Raw genomic sequence first — 20,874 nt, forward strand, 5'->3', positions numbered from 1 at the left:
GAAATCCGTGAGGGCAACTCATCGCTTGCAAATACCCCGGTAAAATGATTTCTGAATAATGGACTACCGTGTAAAGCACTAGCTAATTGTAATGTATTCAACATCGTGAATGGAAATGATACATAACGTATACGTACCTTGTAATTTAAAAGTCCAGGATAATGTTGCGCTGGTGGTCGATCTCTAGGAGTGAGGAAAACTCTCCATACACAATACAGTTTGCAGGTGCTGCTAATTTCTCTTGGAAATGAACTTCCAATCGGATGGCGCCATGTCGTTGTAAATTCCAATAGTGACAATCTCCAGCAGAAGAATCGGGAGTTAGGTCAAATACAAACAGTGTATATCCATTCTTGTAGTCGGCTCTTGAAATTGTATTTCCAGTATTGGTAAAATGTATGCCAGAGCCTGAGAACAATGTGTGGTACGATGAAATGTAGAGATTTTCTTCAAAGTTGGGTTGCAATGGTTTCGAAGGTACAGCTTTTCCACCCACGTACAATGTAAAGAAATTAATGTTTAGATGTTGAAATTCAAATGGATTGGTGGTAATAGTTCCACTGGATGCTTCATTCGATGTAAATCCTACAATAATACGATTTGGCAATGTTCCCATAAACAGGTTATCAATAGTTTTGGATTGTATATCCTTCGGGATGGTAAATGATTTCATTTGAACCCTTGTCAGAGGATACTTTGCCGGTGTAGATTGTAAAATTTTATTGTGTGTCAATTTAACACTAGGGCTGATGCTGACTTTTTTTACCTGCAACGATGCATCTAGAATATTGATTTTTGCACTGACACCACTTTCACCGGCCATGAGACAAAAGTTTGGTTTTGCAGGAATAAGTTTCACACGTAATTCCACTCCATGAATTAAAAATTTATCTTGATTAAAAATGTCACAATGAAGATGTCCAATCATATCGAATTTCATACTTTGTTTTGTCAGTTCATAGCGTTGTTGAAATCCTTTGTTCTCACTTGTGGTTGCGTTCATATGACCAGCCGTATCTTGAAACCACATTGCTGTTTGTAAATGTGTATTTTTAGCTCCATCACTATAATTGAGCAGTTTTTCCATGTACGAACGATATGGATGATTATGTGACGGTAATGAAATCAGTTTATTGTTCAAGTAGATTTGTACTTCACTAAACATAGCATTTAGAAAATCATTGACAGGTGCAATTGCTTTATCCGTATTGGTGAAGGAGGAACCATCTGGTTTCACAATTTGTGCTTGGATGTATAATAAGGTTTGTGGTAGATCAATATATTCATCACTGCTACCACTCACTACAAATTCTATTGGTGAATTTTCAGCTATTGAACTAATTGGTTTGTAGCCTATAATACGATTGTCCAGAACACTGGTTTGCGTGGGCAACGTTGAAAAAATGTCCAATTCACTTTTTACACATTCACAGGATTGATGATGTAAGAAAGCCATCGTTGAATTAATCAAAAATATCTGGTGACGATGCCAATGATTTCTTCTTCTTCTTATGTGATAATTTACGTCTCTTCGTAGGATTGATGGTGTTGTTGATCGTTGGAAGGTCAACCTCAAACTGAGAGCAGTCATCCCATTTTCGTTTATGATATCCACTTCCCAGCATAGTTTTCAACTTATTTTTAGCTTTTTCTTGTAAATTTGATTTTGCCTCTTGCATCCGTTGATGAAACGATTCTTCCAGCGGTTGATTCGAGATCACAACGTCATTAATCATATTGGCACCTGATTTTAATAATTCTTTTCCCACAGTTTTAGCTCCTTGCTTCACAAGTGGTAACACTGAACGAAATAAGCCACCAAGGAAACTTCCAATGCCATGTCCTGCTTGATAGGGACTTCCCACATAGACGTTGCCGATACCGGACAACGCTTGTTTTTGGTAGTATTGCAAATACGGATCAGTCATGACGACGACGACGGAAATGTAGTTTTGTACACACCGTTCCAAAGGTGAATGGCATCTGATGACCTGTGCTATCCCTTATATCGATTTGTATTTGCTCAAAATTCATTTTTTCCATCGGAACATAATGTGCAGGATTAAAGATTTGTACTGCATGACTTCCAAAAGTATGATTCACAGGATCCATGTTGACAATTCGTAGCAAGGGTACCATTGTATCTCCAACAATGACAGATTCAATAATGTCACAATAGACGTACATTTGTGATGGTAAGCCTAATCGTACATCCGGTGTATATTGTCCCTTTTCCATATCTTTTTAATCACTTTTCGGGTCAAATCCAAGCATTAAACTAACACTTGGTGAGATTTGTACAGAAGTTTGGATTTCCTTTTTGGGATGTCTTATGAGGCATATATTATTAGTTGCGTCATGAGATATAAATAAATTGGTTTCTTTATGATGTATATTAATTGCATGAATAAGATCCCGTATATTGTTATAATAGCGTACAGGGATCGTTACAACCTTCCACGGTTCTTGATCATTACTACTTGATGATTTGTAATATATTTTATTGTTTTTACTGTTAATGTTCAGCAAAGAATGTGGATAATGAATCTCTACAATTGCCACATCCCATTTCTGGCGAAACTCTACACGTCGTTGTAATTTCGTAATATATGAAGTCAATGTATTTTCTGGAAAATAATCCATGGAACTATTACTGGGAAGTGTAACGTAAAAATCTTGATCAGGTTCCATTCTTCTTCTTCTTCAATGAAGTTGCAGGGATCCACGAATTGAATGAGGAAGGATATCCTTTCCACTGGACGAGATACTCCTTTCTGCGACCTTTTGTTCTTGTACGTAATATTTTATCGATGAGGAACGTCGAAGGAAGCGGCACTGGTTGTAATTCTTCTCTGTAGAAAACACCATCGATGAGTTGATGATTTAAATCCTCTAGTCGATACACTGGTGGGTTTCTTGGTACAATGGCTTTTACTCTGAATATTTCCCAAGTCCAATTCTCGAGGTAACCCTTGTCAAAGATACGTTTTGTTTTACTTATACGAACAGTATCACCAACAGATAAATCCGTATCTTGTTTTGAACGTTGTAGCTTTTTGTCGTATAAGTTATGCCACACCTCCAGTAAATTGTCCTGAGAAACGTTTGCAGGTGCCATTTTAATACTGGAATGCCGACTTTCATTGTATGCTTTTACAAGTAAAGGCAATACTTTGATGTAATTGTATGTTTGATATTTGGTAAAGTATTTCCACATACGATGTTTCAATGTCTGATTAAATCTTTCTGCGATGCTGGCTTTAATATCTGGATCCTTTGTTGTAACATGTTGCACGTTGTGTTTCCTGAAAAACTTTTGTACTGTCTTGTTGGTAAATTCAGTTCCTTGATCACTACGTAGCACAATTGGTTTCCTCTTCTGGAAAATCATTTCAAATGCATTCACTATATCCTCGGCACTTTTTGATTTTAGTGGTACAGCCCATCCGTACCGACTAAACACATCAATCACTGTAAGAATATAGCGGTAATTGTCATTATAGTTTTGAAGTGATTGTAAATCATTTAAATCACATTCCCATTGATCATCAATATTGTTGACAAGATAAAAATCTCTACGGAAACGACGACGTACAGGACGATGTAACGTGTAGGTAGGTTGTTTGTTTAACCAAAGTTTTATTTTGGCTAGAGGTATAGATTTTCCTGTGGCTTGCCATAATTTCTTTGCAGTAGAAAACGATGCAGGATGTGCTGGATTGTAATAAATGGATTTCAACTTTTTGTTCATGGTTTGTACGTTGACCATTGTGGAATGATACGTTTTCTTTTTGGTCGGACTTCTAAAACATCATCATCATCTTCTTCTTCTTCTTCTTCTTCTTCTCCGGAAGAAAATAATTCAGGTGCCGGTTTTGGTGGTGCAGATCCTTCAGATGCAGTTGTACTATTATGCTTGACAATATAGTTTAATCTCCGTGGATTACCAATCAATTCTTGAGGTGTGTTTGACGATGCAAGGTAGTTGCAAAACAATTCCCAGCCTTGAGGATTAGAATGTTTCCTCGGTCGAGTCACATCGCACATTAAATCTACAATATTGGATCCTTGTAGTTTATTATCGTTGATGTACACTGTTCCTTTATGATCCCACGTAATTGCGTCATCTTGTTTTAAACGACGGAATAGTAGTTCGGCTTTCTTACGATACATTTGTGGTATTGCGGCTAAAATTTCTTGTTTCGTGTTATCGTCAACATTCGGGACGTCACCATCAGGTTTCATTGATGTAATTGTAAGTGGTATTGGTTCTTCTTGTTTACGTATCACATAAAGATATTTCTGTAATATTCTATTGTACTGATTCTATTTTTCTTCATCACTTGGATACGATGTATTCAATATAGATTGCATTTCACGATCGAGATTAGATTCTCGATTTTCACTCGCACGGGATGATGATGCATGCATTCGTTGAAGCATTTCTGGTGGCACTAAAACCATCTTCTTGCTATGTTCCATGATGTTTATTGTTTAAACAAAATACTGGATAACACACTTCGTACAATAGGTGCAAGTAATGCAGGTAAGAATCCTCCTTGTTGTACGGCTAAATGTTTCTACTTTTTATCCAATGATTTTGTATTGTCTACGAGATAGCGGAGCGTGTTCTTGTAACGCTTTAATCTTGACTTCTGCGCACTTGTCAGTGGAACATTGCCTTTTAAGACATTATAACAACATTCACAAATACTATGAATTAATGAAGCGTCTGCATTGGCAATAATAGCTTTACGCAATCTTGGTTTAGCTTTGTGCAGAGCACGTAGCAGATCAGCGTGTTTCACTGTAGGAGACATCGTGACAGACTAAGTCATTTTTTTCACATGCACAATAATTTAAACATGTTTTGTTGGTACGTAAACATAATGATGCAAATCGTCGGGAAAAATATTTGTACGAAATCGCATTTCATCGGGTGTATCTTGTTTAAGATCCATCAGTAAATAACCATGTGGATTTCTTGTTGCGTCTGCATAACTTTCTTGTAGAAACAGTGGATGCTCAGGCATGATTTGATAACTCATATGCTTGATTTGTGACTTGTCACGTGGATTTTTAAACAACACCAAATACGAACAATTTAAACTCATATTTCTATTTGCTTTACTTTGATGAAATACATTTTGTGTTATAAAAATCACACTAATATTTCGATGATGTGATCCTTTTGTGAACATATCAACAATATCACTATTCACTTCTCGCATATGGTCATCAATAATAATCAAATGTGGTCCATCTTGAGGCTGAAAATCTTTCATTCGTGAAAGTCCTTCGTGAAATTCTACTGGAACTGGCATTGTTGCATACACGTCTTGCCATTCTGCATAATACCAATATATCTTACGAAATTTTGCATTGATCATGGTTGGGAGATGTGACAGTAATCGCTTCACAAAATACGTTTTTCCACACCCACTAGGCCCTGCGAGAATACAGGTAAATGGATGTTTCCACTGTGTATCCATGATGAACACTAACACCTTGTTTCAAAAATGATGCGTATTTAAAGCGAGTACAATTTTTTTTTGTTTTAGTTTGTAAATTCCTGCACTCACTGGTGTGAAAAGGTTAAAACAGTTCATCTGTTTATCGAGTAGTTGAAAACCGTTTATTTGTTAATCGAATAGTTGAAAACCGTTTATTTGTTAATCGAATAGTTAAAAACCGGATAAAGTTTAACGGTTAACCGTGAAAGCTGATCACTGTTTGATTTAAATTCTATTTGAAAATTTTTCGTTTCAAATTTGTTTTGAAAATTTTTGTTTCAAAAATTTTGTTTGAAAATTTTTTGTTTTCAATTTTTTTTTCAAATTTTTTGTTTTGAAATTTTTGTTTGTAAATTTATTGTTTCAAAAATTTTTTGTTTCAAAATGTTTCGTTTCAATTTTTTTTGTTGAAAATTTTTCGTTTCAAAATTTTTGTTTCAAATTTTTTTCGTTTCAAAATTTTTCGTTTCAAATTTTTGTTTTGAAAAAAATTTTTAGTTTCAAGATTTTTGTTTAAAAGTTTTCGTTTCAATTTTTTGTTTTGATTTTTTTAGTTTGAAAAGTTGAAAAAAAGTTTTAAATGCCAAGAATCTTGTTCAAAGTTTCCACCTAATTCCTAGAGAACATTGACCAGGGACCTCGTCGCGCATCAAAACCAAATCATCGATCACGTGACTGTACTACACCCGAAGGGTCCTACCAAATTGAAAGGGGATACCCGTCCATACCTTATCAAATAGGATAAATTGAGTCAATAAACGAACACGTGGTTGTACATAAAAATTTGACAATAGGAACACCGAAACATATTGAGGTCCTGTACTATAATACCAAATGTTTAAATTGGGCAATTTCCAAAATTTAAGGGGTGGGCCAAGGTACCCCTCCCGGGGTGCACCAATATACCCATGTCTTATGATAGAAAATGGACCCCTATACATGACCATATAACCATATAAGGTAATAGGACCTCATCAAAGGGGGATAAAATGTACCAAATACCAAACACGTGGTTGTACTAAAATTTTGGCAAATTTGTACCCCTAAAAGGGAACGAGGTGGACCACCCAAATTTATAGTGATCTATATTAGTGTCCTATACTATAATACCAAATGTTGAAATTGGGCAATTTCCAAAATTAAAGGGGTGGGCCAAGGTACCCCTCCCGGGGTGCACAAATGTACCTATGTCTTATGATAGGTAATGGACCCCTATACATGACCATATAATCATATAAGGTAATAGGACCTCATCCAAGGAGATAAATTAGGTCGAAAACCAAACACGTGGTACAACGTATTGCTTACGTTTATAGATTTGGCAATTTTTGTACCCCTAAAAGGGAATGAGGTGGACCACCCAAATATATCATAATACATATTAGGGTCCTATACTATAATACCCAATGTTGAAATTGGTCAATTTCCAAAATTGAAGGGGTGGGCCAAGGTACCCCTCCCAAAAATTTAAAGGGGTGCATTAATATACCCATCTCTTATGAAAGGTAATGGAACCCTGTATACGCCCATATAACTATATAGGGTAATAACACCTCATCAAAGGGGATAAATTAGGTCAAAAACCCCCGAAATTTGAATTTTTGGCAATTTTTTACCCATAAAAGGGAACGACATAGACACCCAATACTGATAGAGGTACATACTATGGTCCTAGGCTACCATACCCAATTTTTAAATTTGGCAATTTCCGAAATTTAAGGGGGGTGGTCCTATGTACCCCTGCCAAAATTTAGGGGGTGGGCCAAGGTACCCCTGCCTAAATTTAGAGGGGGTGGTCCTAGGTACCCCTAGGTCATTGACCCCGGGCCTTGGGGCCCCTCATTAAAAATAATCCAAAGTTAGGCAGAGTGTCGCCAATACTACTGACATCTAAATTAGAAATAGCAAAAACAGCTGAAAGTAAGGAGAAAGCAGTAATTTCACATCAGGTTCCAAAGAGAATACACTGCAGCAGGGTGCCCACAACGGGAGGCTATGACGCAAAGTGCGTCATTAAAATATTTGGGGGGGTAAAAATCTGTATAAATATGTTTGAGGGAGTGTAAAAATTAATCGAAAAGAAGATATTTTCATGGAAGAACACCTACGGGTAGACAATTGGGGGTGCGTCATGGGCATAAGGGGGGTGGGCACCACTCACAGCAGCAAGCGAGTAAGCAAACAACAGCGTTACTCCTCCTGTGGTCCTGTCCCGAGCATGTGCCAAAGGTGACGTCATTGCACGATATGACCGAAACGCGTTCAGTGATGAACTTACCAAGCCAGTAACTACTGTATTTACTCCACGCAGTCCGACACTCTATAAAGTACCTTTTATCTATACAGGATTATGCGCGATGAACATTATAACTTGTTACATTTTTCATTCTCTGTTGCAAGAAAATAATTGTCATAAGGATAGGACCTGTGCTTAAACGCAAAATTACATAAACGGTCTGGTACTTTTAGTTAGAAAGATCCGTCAAGTGGAGGTGGGGTATATTCTCAAACATTTAATTATACGACGTCTTATATACTGTAGATGCACTACGCAACCAGTTACTAGAGAACAAACTCCGAAGTAGGATTGGTATCAAAACGAGACAATACGAGACTATTTACAGTATTAGTCTCATTTCAACCGACAAATAGCGGTCTCAGTCTCGTCTCGATAGTTTCGAAATAAATTATTTGAAATTATTCCACACTAAATTCGACAGTTGACAAATAAAATATAACTCCAATAGTTCTCCTTATTGCTTCAGAATATATAATGGATGCACCATTTTCTACTAGATAAAGTATGAATTAGCAATTCATATACAACATTCAAAAATGTATATGTCTATTTCCATTAAATATACTCATTGTTTCTTAAATTATTTATTTACTAATTGAAATACCCGGCGTTGCACGGGAAGAATAGATTTACATTTCAAAGATATATTTGAGATTAGTTTTTCCAGTAGAATACATATTTGAATCGGAATGAAATAGTACGAATCCATTTCCAGCAGGAGCAAATGAATCAACTTGCCACTAACGAAGAATGAAAACTTAGGCCTTTATGGTATCGGGTGTGTCATTATTCACTTCAGCGACCACGAAAACTATTGAATAGACACTCATATCTTTCAATTAGGAATTTTTAGGACCTCAAAAGCTATGGATTTAACATTAATATAGTTCATTTTCGATTATTTTTACATGCCCCTGTGTCTCCCATGATAGAGCTAGAGGTGATACGGGTTTCGATTCCTGGCAGGAGTCGTGTGGTTCGGGTTCCACGTTACGTCGTAGATGCATATCTTGTATAGAGTCACAGCTGAAAGACACGCTGAACTCTGTATCACCTCACCTCGTGAGATATTCTACGTTTCATAATTTCTAAACCACTTTTCTTTCTTTGAATCTCATCCTTCCTCTTAGGACACGCATAGGTTCAAACCGAATCTTTCGTCGCAGTTGGAGGACGCAAGGCTACTGTACCATACGCGTACAACTATGAGACTAAGGTAGTGAGTTGCGCAGTTTGACTAGCACGCACGAATAAACCACGCTTACATTTATTATATATAATTAATAAAATCTTATATTAGGACAAACTTCGCACACCAAACATTTAACAATGCGACTTTTTAAATTCTGTTCATCTTCTTTATTATTATTATTATTATTATTATTATTATTGCAATAGCTATATGAAGCAATTATCTCGGCCAATTTCGTTAATACACACCATTCAGCGACCGTTAGTTGTAGAAATCAGGCTTTTGCAACAGCAATTGTTAGCTCAATCGGTAGAGCGCAGACTCACGGATTCAAGAGTTACGAATTCGAATCTAGCCCAAATCAAAAGACTTTTTCCTGATATAATTCTTGAGATGGAAATGTTTCTCTCTTCACCTTTATCTCCTAATTCTGAATAGAGATGTTTGGATGTGAAAGAAAAAGTATACTAGGATATAAGAAAAGAAAGATAAATTACATGATACCTTTTGCAATTTTTAACTATATTTTCACCTATCTAGGACGTTTCTAAAAAAATGTTCAGACTTCTAGACCTCCTTTTCGCTCGCTTACGTGTCCTTTAACTAATTTCTACAATTACTTATTGAGTCACATAAACATATATTACAGATGTCTTATCTCTTTCTCTTTTCTCTACATCATGTCTGGAGATGAATGATTTGACATTAGGTTACAGACACGATTTTACAAAATTATACGATCTGCGATATCAGTGATACATATTGTGGTGTTTAACTTAACATATAAAACAATAAATAGAAAAACTGAGAATTCGAATCTTTTCGTGCACTGATGCTTCAAATCTGCGTCTTTACTCCCTATTCCTACGTTAATTCTCTAGTGAAAATAAAAACTTCAAAATTAATCAAAAATTCTTATACAACCATCCCTCCCTTGGAGTACTGCGCGGTCACATACCCGTCACTACGATGTAAAGGCACTTATGGCGACGAGGATACCTCCCCGATAATCACCACCTTTACGAAGACACTTATGTGTCGGGTGGGGAGGATTGCGTGCTACAGTGAAATTTAGAGCTTTGTCGGTGATAGTTCACTACCAGAAGGGCCACCCCTGCCGAATTGGTCTAAATGGAGTAGCCAGACAAAGAGTGTTCTGGGAGAAGGCAGCAGTTCTCCAGTAGCCAAGTTGGCGGAAATCATAGTGATTGGTACGGGAACTTGGACATTAGTCCCAGGCGTGTTCAGAGTGACTTTAAGGTCTGGGATACTGCCGGGTGGAAGGCAACGGGACCACCACCACTCTATTTTCCCTAGTTTGCTGGCAGCAAAAAGAGAACATATGAACAATGGTCTTTCGCAGGTCAAAATGTAGCTCTGGAGGTAAAATATGCCCACATTCGGATCTCCGGGAGGGGGATGGCTTGGGAACGACTATTGGACGAGGAAGTAATAATGGGGGGAAGACAAACAGAGAAAGAAAGACAAGGAAGACAAAAGGTTTAGGACAGGGACATGGAACGTACGTACTATGTTACAAGGAGGAAAATTAGAAAATCTTAAAGAAGAAATGAAACAAAATTATTTAGATTTAGTAGGCGTTTGTGAAGTTAGATGGAAAGGTAATGTTGTATTGAACAGCGAAGGATATAGAATGTTTTACTCAGGTAATGGAAAAGGCGACATAATGGCGTAGGAATAATTCTTGGAAAGCGCTTAAAAGAGAAGGTACTTAAAGTAGAATTTATTGATGATAGAGTTATGATGTTAAGACTTAAAGGTAAAACAAAGGATCTAGTGATGATACAGACATACGCACCGACGACTTCGCATGCAAATGAAGAAGTAGAGGAAAATTATGAGAAAATAGAAGAAATTATAGATAGGGAGAAGAAGGGTGCATGCATAATTCTAATGGGAAATTTCAATGCAGTTGTGGGAGAAAAACAGGAAGGTAGTATCGTAAGCAAATATGGTTTAGGCGAAAGAAATGAACGGGGAGAGGGACTGATGAATTTCTGTAGACAGAATTCACTAGTAATTGGGAACACTTGGTTCAATCAGCACAACAGAAGGAGATATACATGGATATCACCAATATGAAGCGGAAGATATCAGATAGACTATGTTATGATTCAGGACAGGTATCGGAATAGCTTAAAGAAAGCGAAAACCCTTCCTGGGGCTGATATTTTCTCTGATCATAATCTTGTGCTGGCCGAAGTAGATATTCAACTGAGAAATGTAGGCAGAAGAAAAGTAGGTAACAAAGTGTTGATTACTGAAAAGTTGAAAAACGAGGAAATAAGAAATCTTTTCGTTGAAAAATTCGAAGAAAAATGTTCAAACGAGGAAAGGATAGGTGCAGGTAGTAACGCACACAGTGGGAACATATTAAACGTTGCTTACAGCAGGCTGCAGAAGAAGCAGTAGGTTACCGCGAACACAAAACTGCCAAAAAAACATGGGTTACAGAGCACATGTTGCAGAAAATGAGGGAGAGGAAGTTGTGGAAACATGTTGATACAGAAGAGGGCAGAAAGATGTACAGAAAGTTAAATAATGAATTACGAAGAGAAACAGACAGCGCGAGGGAAGAGTTTTACAAAAGAAAATGCGAGGACATAGAAGAATTGGAAAGAGTTTGAAAATATGAGGAAATGTACAAGGAGGTGAAATCTATGGAATTTCGGAGGAAACAAGGGGGTATTATGATGGCAGTAGAAAATAAGAATGGGAAGGTAGTCAGCGAGAGAAATGAGGTCATAGGAAGGTGTAAAGAATACGTTGAAGACTGATATGAGAGTAAGGATAGACCGTGTAGCCTAAATGTGAAAGTAGAAAATGAATTTGGCGAGGATGATAAAGGATTTAGTATTCTTCGGGATGAGTTTGAAAAAGGCTATATCCGAGATTAGGAATGGAAAGGCAACCGGAATACATAGCATACCAATCTAATTCATAAAAATATAGGAGACAAGGGAAAGAGAGAATTGTTGCGACTATGCAATGAAATATATGAAACAGGAGAATGGCCAAAAGACTTTCTGAAAACGATCATGATACCGATGACTAAGAAATCGAACCTAAAGAGATGTGAGGATTATAGAACTATTAGTCTCATATCTCATGCAGCTAAAATTCTGCTCCGAATACTAAATAGAAGGTCATATGGAAGAACAAATAAAGATGTTGAGGAGAACCAGTTCGGGTTCAGAAGAGGCAAGGGCACAAGAGATGCAATTGGATTGTTAAGGGCACTCGGTGAAAGATTTCTAGAAAAAGGGAAAGAGGTGTATGTTGTATTTATTGATCTTGAGAAGGCTTTTGACCGCGTGAATTGGGAATTGTTGTTGGGAGTTCTAACAAAGATAGGGTTGGAATGGAGAGATAGAAGACTCATAAGAAACTTATACATGAACCAACAAGTAAGTGTTAGGATACGGGAAGAACTGACGGAAGAGAGTGCAATTGGAAGGGGAGTTCGAGAGGGATGATGCCTCTCGCCAACACTATTTAATGTCTATCTAGAAGAGATAGTGAAAAAGAGCCTACATGATGATGGAATTTCGGTAAAAGGTAGAATGATTAGATGCATAAGATTTGCAGACGATATGACGCTTCTTGCAGAGTGTGAAAAGAAATTCATTAAAATGTTAGAATAAATGAGAAAGGGATTTGAAAATTATTGGATGAAAATAAATGTTAGAAAGACAAAAGCCATGGTGATTGGAACGAAGGGGTCTGTGTCAAATATAAAAGTAAAAGGGGAGAAAATAGAGCAAGTGAATAGTTCTCGATACCTGGGTAGTATTCTTAGTAATGACATGAACTGCGAACGTGAAATAAAAGCAAGGATAGGAATGGCGAAAGAAGCCTTTAGGAGGAAGAAAAGTCTGTTTTGTGGGACCTTGAATAAAGAGTTGAGAAAAAGACTCATAAAATGCTTCGTGCGGAGTGTTGTACTCTATGGGGCAGAAACGTGGATATTACGTAAAGGTGACGAAAATCGACTGGAAGCCTTCGAAATGTGGGTGTGGAGAAGAATGGAAAGAATTAGTTGGGTAGAGCGGATAACGAATGAGAGAATGTTACAAATGGTTGGTGAGAAAATAACACTTTTAGATATGATTAGGAAGAGGAAGCGAAACTGGTTGGGACATTGCCTAAGATGAGATTGTATCATGAGGGACGTCCTAGAGGGTATGGTGGCGGGAAAGAGAGGGAGGGAGCGAAGGAGACTATAATTAATGGATGATATTAAAACAGAAAGATCATACGCGAATACGAAAAGGTTAGCGGAGGACCGTGGAGCATGGAAGCTTCTCAGCTGCGGCAAGTGACCTGCCAATAAAGACAGAATACCTATGATGATGATGAAGAAGATAATGTAGATGAAAACTAGTAAATAAAAATAACTAAAATTTTTAAGACGGATACGAAATCACCCGCGATTGTTTAGCATTAAATTGTAAAGAGTACGTGTAATTACAGTAACATATAATCCAATAAAATTGAATATTAATGTCTGTGTCGTAATTTTGCTCATAGATCGCCAAACGAAAATCATAAACAGATGAACAAAATTTGCATCCCAATTAACAGATTTGAAAAATTAGAGATATTAACAGTTTTAACAGAAAATTAATCTACTTACAAGTTTAATACATGTTTGGCCACAATGTGAAAATTATAGAACTTCTTCTGACTTTCTTGTTAGCAGTAACATAAACATTATCTCTTGCTAAATACATAATTTGCTTTGATGAATTGTGATATATTGATAATTAAATAATTGTACTTTTGCAATTTTGTGAATGAGGCAAAATGAAATTCTTGTCCAATAAGATTTCATTGTCCTCGAGCTGGATTCTGCAATATTATTAGATTTAAACAGAGAAAAAATGAATATCAGAGATATACAAATCTATAGAATTTATTGATAAAGGCAACGTGGCAGGCGTGAGTGTACTTTTCGAGAAGTTGATGAATTACCATTTGAAATATTCTAAATATTGATGTTGTGTGAGAACCATGTCACTTATTGAAGTGAGACTGATGCTGAAACATAGCTTAATTAAGCTTTCCATTATGAGTCTACCCAGATTATAGAACTTTGTACTGTTAATAATATATATACTTAAAGTACAACTAACTTTTGAATTTTAATCTCTCTTTAACTATATAATCTTGCACGAAGATAGATCATACATCGCTTACTAGATTATAGTAAACTGAATAACGTAATATGACTGATAAATAAAGATAAAGAATTTTTGTCTTGTTAAAATATGTCATTAGTTTGTCCCTAACTTTGAGAATTTTTACTTTACTAAAAGAAATGGTTATTCGTTTACTGTATATATAGTTAATTGCATTATTTACCATACTATTCATATTACTTATTCTATCGGCTACACACATGAAATGCATTCACTGAACTACTAAAATCAAAGAAAGCCACACAACAGCCCAGTTACCCAGAAACTAAACGTTGAAGAATGGATTGAGTTCGAGTTTGGTTTAGCGTTTCTTTCAGCAACGAGGCTATATGATAGGTGGATCTACACCTTAACGTTTGATATGATGTACACAGGCTCCCATCAGGATTAAAGAATGGAGATAAAGACAACATTCTTCAGAACTAGTGATGGCCGAATGCTGGTCTGTTCGCAGAATATGTACCCCTATTGTATTTTATCCGATCCCAGAATAAAAACTAAAAATTTGATTGATTTTCTCCTCTCTTTTAACTCAATCCCTAACAGAAGAGTATAGCTGCCAATCATAATATACTTATTAATTGCAAAAATATTTTCTTGTTTGTTACCAAGGCCATTCTGCAAAGGGTACGGGGTAATTTCTAGAGAAACGGGCATTTCATAAGGTTGCTTTCAACTGCTCGTAACTCAGGCGATAATTAGACTAGACACAGATGGAGGAATCATTACACCCAAAAGAGAACAAAGATTCATAAAACTCGCTATTTATCCGCGTTTTTTTCAAAATGTAGCCTCTAGGGGAGAAGGACAAATCGTTCCAAATATCCTTGTTACTTTGTCCTATGCCAGAACGGGTTATAAATTGGATATCTGAGTTTTAAGTAATATATACCTAAATTTTTGTAGCAAATGCTGCCAGAATCGCCTTAATAAAGGGGACATGTAAGCACTGTAATAGAGTGCTCAGTTCTGATTCAAGGTGTTCTTAGTTCGATTTCAGATCTGGAAAATTTATGGTGGACAACAAAATGTAAATTTATTTTCTGGGTGTTCTTCTGTTTCCTATCACATTCAAATTCAATTAATTCATTCCTAATTATTTAATCATCTGCTTGGTTTGGACGAAATAATTAATCGTGGGTCGTTGACTTTTTTAAAGAATCATATTACAGGCGGGGCGCAGTGATCAGCAACTTTATGTTTTACCCTCACCACTTTACGCTTCGCGTTTATCATACACACGAAAGGTTTGTAGTACAATGGTTTGCTGCTGCTTCCATTCTTTTATCCTTTATGTTGCACATAGAAATGTTCTTCTACGCGGAAAATGGGATGGAGTTAATGAAGAAGCTTAATATATCATTCATTGAGGGAGAGTTGGATAAGTTGGTATGGCTTATAAAATGGTATGTTCGCAACATTGCTCTAGTAGGCACGTCGTATGGCCAGTTTCGAGTGTTAGTATGTTGTAGAAGTGACACGACGTTAGTTGTGAGGAGTTGCAAGAAGATGTACGTGCGAAACAATTGCATTTATGTATATTTTCCTGTACTGGTATAAGTGATAGTTTTGACCTAGTTTTTCTGTTGATGCAATTGTAAAGTACATGAATGTTGACAAAGCACGAATGCGTCATATATTTATTATGGTGTGTTGTGAAAGGCGATGAAGGTCGAACAGAAAACGAGTTCGTAATATAGGAAAGTACATGTGAGCGCAAGATGCGACAGCATATCACCTCATGACACTTGCTCAAACATATATCTCAACGTGCAGAAAGTGTACAACGAAACATTCACGTTTTAAGCTTAGTAAATAGGTCAATATTCCTTGGAGAGGCTTTCAGTGTGCTTACGAGAAGTCTATTTTCTGAGTATAGGCAATTGAAAATGGCTTCTTCGGATAACGTGAGAATTTGAATTTAAGACAACCTTGCATTTGCTATACCGAACGTTTCGTCTACCTACTCTATACCCAATCCCAATGTCTATGTTTCTCGTAAGTGTAGCTTTGTCCAGATATTTGGGTGGTGCTGCAAAGAACCTGTTTGAACTTCAAAGTTCTAATTACAATCTAAAGCAATAATCAGTTGCAAGTTACAGTTTATAGAAGTTAAAAAGAAATTTGATTGAACAATTGGCCACACTGCCCCACGTTATGCCTATGGTATTTATTTTGTTTAATTTCCCATTTCTAAGCACAATTTTTCCCTGCCTTTTTGAGGATGGCTCCTGCGATGCACATCAAGAGGAAATCCGACCGTTCTAATTGGTCTGAAGCCGATATGAATAGATCTATTCATGATGTCAGGGAAAAAAGATGCCTGTAAGGAAAACAGCCAGAAAGAACGCGGTGCTGACATTGACACTCTGTACAAAACTTTTGTATCAGAACTAATTGCTTTGGAAATAAAGGAATATCATTGACCTTTTACTAACACATTAGATGACGCATTTGAAAGTGATTTATGATTACATCTTAAAAATGGAGAATAATGCCTTTCGGATTAAAGCGCAAAAATATCTGAAAATTAGCATTCCAGCTGGCAGAGCGAAATCAGTTTTCATATAGTTTTAACTCGGAAAAGAAAGAAGACGGGAAAATGGTTTTACGAATTTAGGGAAATACCCCCAAGTCTAAGATTACCAGAACCGTTATTTTGAGCTCGTATTTTTGAATCAATAAATAAAGTGCTGATAAGTTTTTTTCTTATTTTGCCCACTGAGCCTCCCAATTTGTCTGCACAGTAAATTTCAACTTGCACAATTTTTAAGGGATACACAGTTATGGGGCTCGCAAAGTAGACAAAATATATATGGAGTTTTATGACTTCTGACTTTTTTACTTAAAAATTTATGTTAAGCGATTCTGAGGTCTGAGGTAATCTACACATCAAATTTCAACTAGTGCGAAGTAAGAGTTTCACAGTTAGGGGCTGATCAACAATTTGACAAAAATATATTGCGTTTTAGGACTTTCAATTTACACTTCGAAATGATGTTATTCGGTTTTATCTATCTTCGTGTTCACGTCAAATATGATCTTCAGACATTATGGAGTCCGAAATTAGAAGGGTCAAAGTTTTTATAAAATATATTGAGTTTTAAAACCTTTTGATATTTTTGGCTTCGAATTGGATGTTCTTTCATTGTACAAGTCCTAGTAAAGATCATAATTTTCATCATGCGCAAACTAAGTGCGCTACTTTTGTCAAATAAGTATGTAGTTTTAGAAATTTAATTTTTTCACTTCGTTTTTAATATTACTCGATTCTACTCATCTTAACAATCACATAAGAATGTATTTTTGTTCAGTCACGAGGGAGCGGTGTCAGTGACAACAGCTAGCTACAAACGGTTTTCGTTAAATGATGTAAGGTCTGAAGTAAATATACCATCATTAACCTTATTATTTTACTAAACAGGAAGTACTAGACAAATAATACTAGCAGCATTCATGTTGAAATCCATAGAGCATAGCAATACTAGATATCTCGAAGTGTGTTTTTTATAATCGACTCAGCATCAGAAGAAATGATTGCTTTTAATCAATTAAACCTCTATGTTTATCGGAAGACAAAAAATGTACTTTTCCCGTTTTGTACATAGATTGCAATAAACACGGTAACAGATAACGACGTTCTATTTTGGAATTCGATTTTACTTCCCAAAAAATATAATCTCCTCTTTTATCACTCTAGTATTTGTCAAGGTGGTACATAAATCGTTCTTCCGGTTTCAATCTAGAAATCCATAGAACAATAACGTAGGACATATTCAAAATCGTTTATTTCTTTTGAATTCGATTTAGCGTCCCAATAGGACACTCATTTTAGTCAGTTGATGCTTTATTCAAACCGGAAGTAGTAAATATCATCTCTTTCCGGTTACAGTATTTATCCCCTATTGTTTCGACACACTGAAAGTATTTAAAAATAAAACCCTAAGGTTAATATTTGGGACAGAGAGAGACGGAAATGGGGAATGGCGGAACTTCATAACGACAATCTTCATTATACCGCTCGCTTGACATTTGTAAGGTTATTAAATCAAGGTGGCTCAGGTCGGCAAGTCATGTAGCCAGAATGCCAGAAAGTAGGAACCCTTTTAAAATTGTAACTGGAAACCCAATTGGGATAAAAGATCATTAGGAAAGCCTAGATGTAAAATGGGAGCACAATATTCAGATTGATCTGGCTGAAATAAGAATATACTAGAAAGTGGAGCAGATGGTTGAGAACAGGAGTCAATGAAGAACTTTTGTGAATAGTTAGTTAGATTTTGAGAAAATCAAAGAAAACATTTTTTTTTGACCCAGCAATTGATATTGTACGATAAGAACTCCATACATTAAGATGAAATTAAAATTTAAATATAATGAACATAAGAAGAGCAGATTGCCTGGTGAAAGGGAGTAGGAATTCTTCTACTGAAGGGTAAACTAAGAACTGATTAATAAGTGCTATTAAAATGCCAAGTCAAAAGCTTCTAACCACAGAACTTAAGAAAAAGCTAAAGGAAGAATATTTATTGAGTGTTGCGTTGCATTCATGTAAGACATATACCTAGTAGATGTAGTAGAAGAAGAAGACCGGAGTTTGGAAACCTTCACTAAGCGGTACTATAAAAGGATGTTGAAAACTAAATGAGTGGATAATGTATTAAATATACACTGAGAAAAAAATGTAGGTGGCATACTTAAAAACGTAGGTTACATTCGTAATTCCTGTAGTTTCTGTACTTAACGTACAACCGTATATAACATCCTGCAGCAAACGTATAGCTGAAAAAGTATGTATTATACGTACTGTCTGCATAAGTGCAATGACGTCATTCTTGTGACGTCATCTGCAGTAGCAAGTATATACGGAGGTGATATCTAGCTTTGTGACGTCAGGATCGTATGTAGCATGTCGGTTAATAATGACGACACTCACTGACTATCAGGACAGAGCATAATTTCAAGAAGTATGTAATATACGTTCTGTGCGTATGTTTCTTGCGTTCAACCCCGAGACAGCATCTATATTGTACTTGTGCCCCGTACGTACGACTAGATACAGTATACGTATTGTACGTATGTGTTATACAGATTTTCCTTATGTCGCACACAGCTTGTCCAGGTACAGCATACACAATATCAGTATGCACCATACAGAGTGCACATATGTAGCTTACAGACTGTCTGCATGCAGCATACAGATTATATATATGTCGCGTACAGGTTGGCCATATGTAATGTATGGATTGGATGTATATAGCTAATAGGTTGTCCATATGAAATATATGGATTTTATCTGTATCACATACGCCTTCTTGTAATATATGGATTGGACATACGCAGGATCTAGATTGTACGTATAGTGCACCATTATTAAAGTGCAGCAACATACTGCAAAGTGCATTTTACATTCTTACTGTAATGCTATCAAATATTGTTTTACTCTGTATGAAAACAAAAATAGCTTAAAATATGGTTGATTTCCTTTCTGCCAATAATAATAAAATTAACAATACTACACTTTTCAAATCTTAGTTTGGAGCAGTGAAACTGTCCAAAGAAATGTATTTACCTGCAGGGTGTCCTATAAGTTTGGGCTTCCTGCTAATTCGTTGGAAAGCTACTGCAAAGCCAAGTGTTGAAAAGTGTCACAAGTGTTAATTTTAAAATTATGGGCACAAAGGAGGTTAACCATATGTTAAACTATGTTGTTTTCATACAGAGTAAATCAATATGTGATATATTACTGTAAGAATTTATCATATGGTTTGCAGTTAGTTAGTTAGTTGCAGCACTTCAATAATAATACAAAATGCACAGCCTTATACAATCCTATATTCAAACTCAAACAAGACTTACGTACAATCATTTATTAAGCTGTTATCATCCATTGTTTGTACGATATAAAGATTATTTTACCTCATTCTTTTCCTTGATAGTATCTTTTCTTAAAGTGCAGTTGTTACCACAAGAAGCCTGAATAGAATTTTTCAAAAATAACTTCTCTGTACATTTTAATTAACATGTAAGTTATCTTTTTTTTAAATGTCGCAATAATTAAAAGTATGGTGTTAGCCGAAAACGTATTCGCTCACAAGATGATTCCTACTCAGTACTCGCCGTTATAAATGCAACACCAAGAAGGAGACTGGGTAGCTGCACCAAAGTTCCCAGGCCGATACCTAATAGTAAGTGCAGAATACTCTTAAACGTCCGCTGTATTCGCTGTGTGACAACGTGGTGACAGCGGAGGCGTTGTGCAGCCATCGACTAAACATATTTATCCTTCCCTGCTCTAGACATTCTGCAAATTTGGACTTTCCTGGATACATCCTTCATAGTGCAACATTTTAAGCAACGAGCAGTTTAACAGTCTCATATATTGCTTAAAGAAAGAGCAATGATTCTCAGAATTACTCGGAAGATATATATACAATAATTTAAAACGGTTATTTCAAACTTTGCAATTCAGAGCGCGAAAAGAACAATAGCTAAAGGAACACTAATTTTAGCCAGACTAGTAAACTCAATCACACTCAGTATCATTAGTTGCTTGGTGTTATCCGTAAGTCAGAGTTCATGGTATCTCATTTCGTGTAGATTTTTGCATTTGTTTAACGCTAAAAATGTATTTTATCGCTAATTGAA

Source organism: Thermobia domestica, chromosome 15, assembly GCF_964235325.1.
Source record: "Thermobia domestica chromosome 15, izTheDome1.hap1.1, whole genome shotgun sequence".
NCBI lineage: Eukaryota > Metazoa > Arthropoda > Insecta > Zygentoma > Lepismatidae > Thermobia > Thermobia domestica.